We start from the raw sequence: 8370 nt of genomic DNA, 5'->3' as shown, positions 1-8370 counted from the left end.
CCTTTCATATAGCTGTGAGTTTTGAGCTACCAGGCATTACATATTAATATGAACTTCCACACAGGGATAAAGATAAGGTTGCACTTCTAACACAGAAGCAAATGGAATTAAATTTAACTTTACTAACCAAGACACGATGAAGGCAAAGTTGGAACAGGGTATTTGAAATTGCCTTGTATGGAAATTGAGGTAAGCAGACTGGAAATAATCCAATAAACATTACCTAGCACAACACATTGTCCATTATTGAGCTTCAGATGAATTTCCATATCAGTCTTGAGTGTGCCATGTGTTTCTTCACACGTTGCTTAACCTGATCCTCACAAAAATCTTACGGTGGGTTCAGCCAACGTGATCCCCATTCTACAGATGAGAGAACTAAGGTTTACAAAAGCTAATATATTGACTTTTTAAATGGCAAGAGACTACATCACTCATAGGACGTGCAAGTATACAAACTGTAAATTAAGATACTTTTTTTTTTATCTTCTTCCACATTTAGATGCTCAGAATTAAACCTACTCCTGAAGTAACAGTGCTGCCTGCCCCTGTCTCTGCTCTCCACTCTTCAGGGATTTTACTTCTCCTACCTACCATGATAGGACCAGGCCTTTTTCTTGCCCCATTCCTTTCACTTTCAGTTAGATGCCCAAAAAACGGAGACCATGATCTTGTTAATATCCTAATCACAGAAATGACGTCCCATAACTTCCACATTTTGTTTGGCAGCCGGCAGTCAGTAAATCCAGTCCACACTCAACGGGAGGGTATTAGACAAGGACATGAGTATCGGGAGGCAAGGGCCATGGGACACCACGATGGAGGCTGCCTCCCGTCCCAAACATGCAAATGATTCCAGGGTCATTTCATCCATTGCAAGAAGGCACAGCCCCAGATGGAGAAGAAGCTGAAGTTGGAGGAGTGCCATTGTATGGAAGGTGAAAATTTCCCTTAAAAAGAATGTGCTTCATCTCACAATGGGAGAAATGACAATTCTGCAAGTGTTCTTGTTTCTAAACAAGGCTACCTCTCTTAGACTGTACCAGAGGGAGGGAGAGCCCTGGGGTCCTTTCCTTAAGATGCTGTCAAAGTTTTTGTCAGGACTAATCCGGAGTGACCAGGCATTCAAGGGCTATGAGACCTGAGCAAGAACTATTTACCAAATCTTTTAAATTATATTGCTAAAAACTCGTCACACATTCCATACCCACAAGAGTTTTGAGCATAAATTTAAACTGCAGCACTACAAACCAGGTGAATTAATCTGTCTGTTTTTAACCTGATGCATCCAGGCCCCGGCTAATTTAGAGGACAGTCTTAGTCTTAGGCTAACTGACTTAGCCTTAGTTTAGGGCAAGGGGGCGGGGGAGGGGGGGTGGAGAAAGAAAGGGAAAAGGGGAGGCAAGAAGAGAAACCTTAAAAATAAAGAAAAGCCAATACCTCCACTAACAATACCATAAACATTGTCTTTTTTAAACCAAAAAGATTCATAAAACCACCTTTTTAAAATAAAACATTCCCCCACATGGGCATATGATCTAGCCATAGCTGTATCCACAAAAACGATACTTGTGCCTGAAAATGCCCGTTTTCCACTCTTTCACAGAGCAAAATCCTGTCTTTAAGGCCAAAGCCAAATCCATCTGCTCTAAGGAATTTTTGGTAATGTCGTCCCCAATCCCCCAACCGCGGAATCCAATACTCCATGTGCCTCAAAGTTATTTCCAAAGTTCATCCATACTTCCTGCCTGTTTCTCCTCATTATTCCATTCTTTCCACCGCACTTCTTCTAAGAGTTAATAAGTCTTGAAAATAATATAATCTGAGAATTCATGATGTAATAGGTGATGGAGTGACTACTCACATGATTTCATTAAAAAATCCTATGATTCCGCTAATATAAATTTATTTAGTCCTTTATTTTCTGAAGAGGAAAGAAGCTGAGAGGAAAGAACTTGTACAAGGCTCAGATCTAGAGGGTGGTGGCAAATGGATTCAACCTCAGTCAATCTGATTTGAATGAAGAATGATCTAAGACTATATGAGTCTATCAATATTCAATCAGGACACAGACTCATTCTGTCGCCCAAATGCTAAAGTAGTAAGAACTATTTCAAGAGGACTCAGGTTTCAATCATGCAGGCATAAAAATGAGTTTAAATGTAAATATCATTCATTTCCTTAACAAATCATCGCAAAGCTAAGAAGTGATACCCAGTGGAGCCTGAAGCCAAGGGTGGGTTCTGGGTCTCACACATCAATGTCTGGCACATTGTCAGAACTCAGAATTTGTTTAATACAGCCCCCCCCCCTTTTTTTTGGAAACTTTACAATAAGCCACTTCATGATTACAAAAGACCTATATTATTAGTATCTATTTTCGCTAACTAAAAAGTCCAAAGGGGGATTTTTGCTTTTATGAAAAAAAGTGAAAAGTAAAATCGTATTCAACATCTATTTTGCAGCGTGTTTTGCAGAGGACTGACTGTTACAGAGGCAGCGCAGACCCTGAGTGTGAGAACACCCCGCCAGGTCCTTCCCCTGGACCTACACTCAGCATCTCATCAGCAAGCCACCCTAACTTCGAACTGTGTCTGTGAACATCTGTGCTTTACCTTCATTCCTTTTACACATCTATTAACAAGATGTATCCTAAGGTATCAGAAAAGCCTATGAGAGATTATTTTTGGGGTCTGGGAATGCCCAAAAAAGCTTCCATTACAGATTCATGGTGATTGCTTCTTTGCTTTATGCTCTTTTTTGCCTTATGAAAGGTTTCATAGAGACACTTTATGTTCAGACAGCAGGAGAAACATGTACAATCATAAGAATAATTCTTATACACATACAAATAAATATATTTAAACATCCTTTTTTCTTTAAACTTGGCAATACATGGCAGCAAGGGCTTTAATATGTGATTATTGATAGCAATGTAAGGTTTCACATCTAGTTATAGCATATTTGAGTCGTCACATTTATTATATTATGGTATATTTAGGATGCGTACATTTTTTTTTGTTAGTCAAGTGTCAAAATTTCAGAAAAAAAAAGTTTTTACCATTTTAAATTCCTTCTAATAGTTAACCTAAGTTTTGAGCAAAAACTTTTCTAATATATCGGTCAATTATGACAGCCACTATTGGTAAAATAGTGATGAGATACAATTCCTCCCTTAAAACCAAGTGCACAGAACATCTGTCAGTGATATTCTCTTCAGTGAGTAAAACAAGGACAGTTTTGTGTTTAACGGGGGAAGGGAACTGAGCTTGGGTGGGAGTGATGTGTAGGGACAAGAAGGGAACAAATTCATCTTGAACAAATAGGATCTGAATTGCTTCTGGGAATGTAAAAGGAATTCCCTAGTGGGCAATTGGATCTGTTATTCGTGGAGTGAGGTCTGTCTTGAGATATAGATTTGGACATTAAGGATTCATGACATAATTTTTCATCATTCCATTAATTCATTTTGATATTCAAAATTTTTAAGATAGAATTATAAGTAACAAGCATAAATGGGTATATTTGTGTATTTATTCCTGACCTCCAAGTAATTTGTGTTTTTCTAGTTTTTTTTTTTCATAATTAAAATTTGAGGAAAATGATTATCATAGAGTATGGGTCTGTGATAATAGTTTTTAGAGTTATCTATTGCTTCCTGTTGATTATTTTTTAGTTCTTACTTTTAATTTTCATCCATAATTTTCTTTCTCAAGTTTCCTTTACATATTTCACTTGTTCCAAGGGCTGATTTTGACTCTTTAGTCTATTCACATATATTCTCTATTACATCTAAAAATAACGTTTCCACTCTTGCTGTGTCACCATTTCCTTGATATCTTCCTGTTCACTCATTCTTTGTTTATGCTTCCACAATACTTTGTTTTAGCTATGCTTTCTATACAGTCTGAAGTTAGATTGTATTTGCTAACCCATTTTGGCATTTTAACGTATTTGAGTGTTTTTTTTTTTTCTGAGTTGATGTATTCAGGCTTACTTCTGTCATCTTTTATTATGCTTATTGTTTTCTTGCCAACGTGTTTTAATTTGTGAACTGTCTTATTCCATTAGATCTATGCAGAATTGTGATAATGGACATTATAAAGAAAAAAAATGCAAGACCTTCCACTGATTATCCTCTCCATTTTAATTTCTAGCTACTCTGCCCTTGACCATTTAGAATCAACAATTTCATTTTGTTTTCTCTACCATGCTCTTTCCTGCTTCTATGTATTTTTTTATTATACCTTTTACCTGGAATTTTACTTTGCTCACTACCGACATTGGCTTAACTTATGTTTATTTTGTAAATGTTTTTTTCAATTTTGTTTACTACAATCTCAGTTCCCCAGACACCTTCAAAAAAAGCTCTGTGTTCGTCGGTGTTCCCTAGTTCCTGTGCTTATTTATATCCTGCTTTATAATTAACTTGCTTATGTCAGTTTCTTCACTGAACTGTGAAATTTTTGAGTGCATGAAACTGATATTATTTATGTTGGTCTTTCTAGCAACTGAACATTATTTGGCATTTAATAAGAACATAATAAATATACATTAGTATTGTTTGATTGAATAGATTAATGGACTATAAGATTTCCAAGGTATATTTTCAGACTACGTTTTCCTGAAAATCATCAAGGGTCTTTTAATATCTCTTTGGTATATCAGGCAACTTGTATTTTCTCCCACTTCTGACTTCTGGGCTTTGATATTATCAACTTTGTAGCTATAAAAATTTCTTAGATGTAAATGAATATTCAAAATTAAGTGCCTGCGATTTCTGGCCCTGTGTTCATTTCTTATGATCTTGGTTTGGTTTTCTTTCCTTTGCATTCTGGATTGCATCATTATATATATGTATATATACATATATATAATGATTTTTTTTCCAAGGAGGTTACATAGGTGTGAGCTATATCATATCTGATTGTTCTTAAAATGGCTTTTGCAAGTGAAATATACAATCTGGCTAGATAAAAAACTCTTGAGTCAAATTTTTTCTCCTTTTCAATTATGCAGTATATGTTTCATCATCTTCCAATATCTAGTCATAGAAATTTTATTTCACATTGATGTTTATCTTGAAGATAGTTTTATTTCTCCTTTTTTAAAATCAAAAATGTTTTAGGCAATCCATAGACATATCACATTATCAAATGATGTTGCAGAAAATACTTCCTATTCAAATATTCAAATTTTAGTTCAAAATACTTTTCTAGAAACATAGTATCATTTTCTTTTTCTTTTCTGAGTTGTGGCTTTATCTGTAGGTGAATACCTATACTTCTTAGGCGAAGTAGCCACTTTTTATTCTCTTTTTTTTACAGCTATTATCTTATTCTTATGCTTTCTATCTACCACTCTTCTGAGTTTTAAAGGTTTCAATTCTCAGATTTGTTGTCTACCTTGCATTTGACAAAATGTGCGTGTTATTTTCTGCTATTCATTTCTTTTCAGGATTTTATTTTAGATATTGTGATTTTATTGTCCTTTTAATTCATATTTATCTAGGACAGCATCTTTTTTTTGAAGATTGTATTTATTTATTCATGTGAGACATGCAGAGAGAGAGAGAGGCAGAGACACAGAGTGAGCAGCAGGTTCCATGCAGGGAGCCCAATGTGGGACTTGACTCTGGGTCTCCAGGATCACTCCCTGGGCTGAAGGCGGCGCTAAACCGCTGAGCCACCCTGGCTGCCCTAGTCAGCATCTTTGTAATTTAAGATTATTGTCTTTTCATTTCAGTTTGTTCATTCTATTTTCTTCTGGGTCATGGAGAGGGTAATTTTCACTACTACTTTTAGTAATATCCTTTTACTCAGCATACAGTCACAAGGTCACTTCTAATTTAGAGGGAGCTGAGAAATGTATTTTTCTTTCTCTTTCTCTTTCTTTCTTTCTTCTTTCTTTCTTTCTTTCTTTCTTTCTTTCTTCTTTCTTTCTTTCTTTCTTTCTTTCTTTCTTTCTTTCTTTCTTTCCTTCTTCTTTCCTTTCTTTCTTCTTTTGTCTCTTTAGTGGGTATATTACACAGCCAGATAAAAATTGTAGTTTACACTACTATTAAAGAATAGAAGAACAGAAATTAGGAGAAAATAGCAGTCTTTGTCATAGCTTTTCAATACAGGTAGAAAATATATGTAATATAGAAAACGTTATCAATCCATCCAGAAGTGGGAAAGGGTGAAATAAGCAAGCAAATAAATAATAGGTTTAAAAAGCACAAGCTAGGAGGTAAAAATAAGTCTCCATGCACCTGTATCACCTGTCAGTTTGCATCATGTAAAAAGCTGATTCCTAAATAAGATTAGACATACAAGAGATTTACTTATGAAATTGCTGTGAAGAATAAGAGGAAAGTCTTTAGTTTGAAGACCAAAACATGTGAAAGGAGGATAATGTTGGAAAAGAGATAGATTATAAGGTACTTCTGAAAAAGTCTTGACCAGGGCCTTAGTGAACCTTCCAGCAAGAGTTGTCCATTGTAGTGGTTCTCTGTTGAACAGAGATGGCCTCACAATAGTACACAGTACCACATGCAGTCATTGACTGGGACCAGTGTAGAGGAAGAGTAATGAAGTGAATCCCAAAGTAGTTCCTGACATGTAGCACTTGGGAGTTACCAGTCAACTATGTTACCCAAAGCAATTTCTCTTCCAGCAACCACCATGACTGCCACACACACGATCAACATAAGCAGAACAAAAAACTCCAATAAAATACATAGGTTATACATTTTGCTAAGTAAGTCTACTTATATATCTATATGTTCTATTAAAACAGACTTAATAAATGACACTAAATTATTCATATAAATGGGCTTAAAATATGCCTGGCAAACTTTTACTAAATAAGGTAAATTAGCGATAAAAATAACATATATCATACAATGATCACAAATGTGTGCAAAAGGATACATAGCAATAAAAGGAGAAATTCAGAAATGGTATTTATAAGTAAATATTTTATATGTATTTTGCAAAAAAAAAGCCTCAAATATATAAAGTAGGAAGTTATGGAAGAACAAATGAAATTAAGAATGCCATATAATGACATATTTTGACACATTTTTATCAGAAATGAATATATCATGCAGCAAATACCAGTAAAACTGTGAAATATGGGGGGATATATGTGTAGTTGCATATGTACACATGGATAAATGTATGCATGTTAGCAGCACATAGAGACTACATATGATGTTTAAGTATAAATGGATTCCTTAAGGTTTAGGTTAAAATTCAATAAAACTTCAAATAATTTCATCACACATATGAGTTTTTTGACAATTAAACAGCAGCCATAAAAATATATTTTAAATTATATTTAACATAAGCATGAAACATACTTAAACATTTTTGTTTTAATGGGAAAAAAACACACCTTACAATAACTATGGGATTTGAGAAGATAACAACAAGAAATGCAAAATATTTTTAGATGAATGTTAATGAAGCACTACCTATCAAAACATACTGAATGCAGCTTAACCAGTAAATCTTTAAATTCATGACCTAAAATGCATTTAAAAGGCATTTTTCATTAAAATGAAAAATATAGAAAAAGAGAAGTAAATTATACCTAAGCAAAATTGAAGGGTTTTATAAGATGGGTGGAATATGAAATAGAAATAGAAATGAAATAGAAAACAAAAGAAACATTTATAAGAGACCCACAAAACAGGATTTTTTTCCCTTGTAAGATTTTTACTCCATAAAAGTTTTAAAAATTATGTAACTTTGAGGTATGAGTCATGTCTTTAAATTTTTAAGAAACAATTTTGATTCAATTCACTTTTAATACAGCTGAATAGAGCAATTGAGGGTAATCACATGATTTATTAATGCAATTGTTTAGTTAGAACTTGGTGCATTATATCATCTTATCAAATTATTCTTTCTTCTATCAGTGATTATCTGCAAAATTTGTAATACTTGGTGGATTTTTGTGTTTTTGTATATTTGTTGTTGTTAAGTGTGTGAAATTCTGTACCATATGAATACTTTCTTAAGTATTTAATAAAATGGTCATTGGGTTTTTTATTTAGATTTTTTTTCTATGGGAGATTTGTCAGGGGCCAATTATCTTCAAAACAGGAACAAACTATAGGTATCTAGAAGCTGGATTGTTTGGGTCTTTGGGGATTATCTTTACTAAATTGTTCAATCTCCTCCAAAGTAATTGTACAATTTTATATTTCCATTTAGAATAGTTTTGTATGAAATTTATTTAAAAATTATTAAATTTCAGGTATAGATTGGTATTTTGCTAAATAGGAACCATAAAGGAAAAGAAATTCTGTGTTTCAAGTGTCTTATAGCTTCATTATCTCTCTATAGATGTCTAGATTCAGAAGTAGTTCAGCCTTGCACC

The sequence above is a fragment of the Canis lupus genome, chromosome 13, assembly GCF_003254725.2.
Source record: "Canis lupus dingo isolate Sandy chromosome 13, ASM325472v2, whole genome shotgun sequence".
Taxonomy (NCBI): Eukaryota; Metazoa; Chordata; class Mammalia; order Carnivora; family Canidae; genus Canis; species Canis lupus.
Note: the sequence above shows the minus strand (reverse complement) of the source record.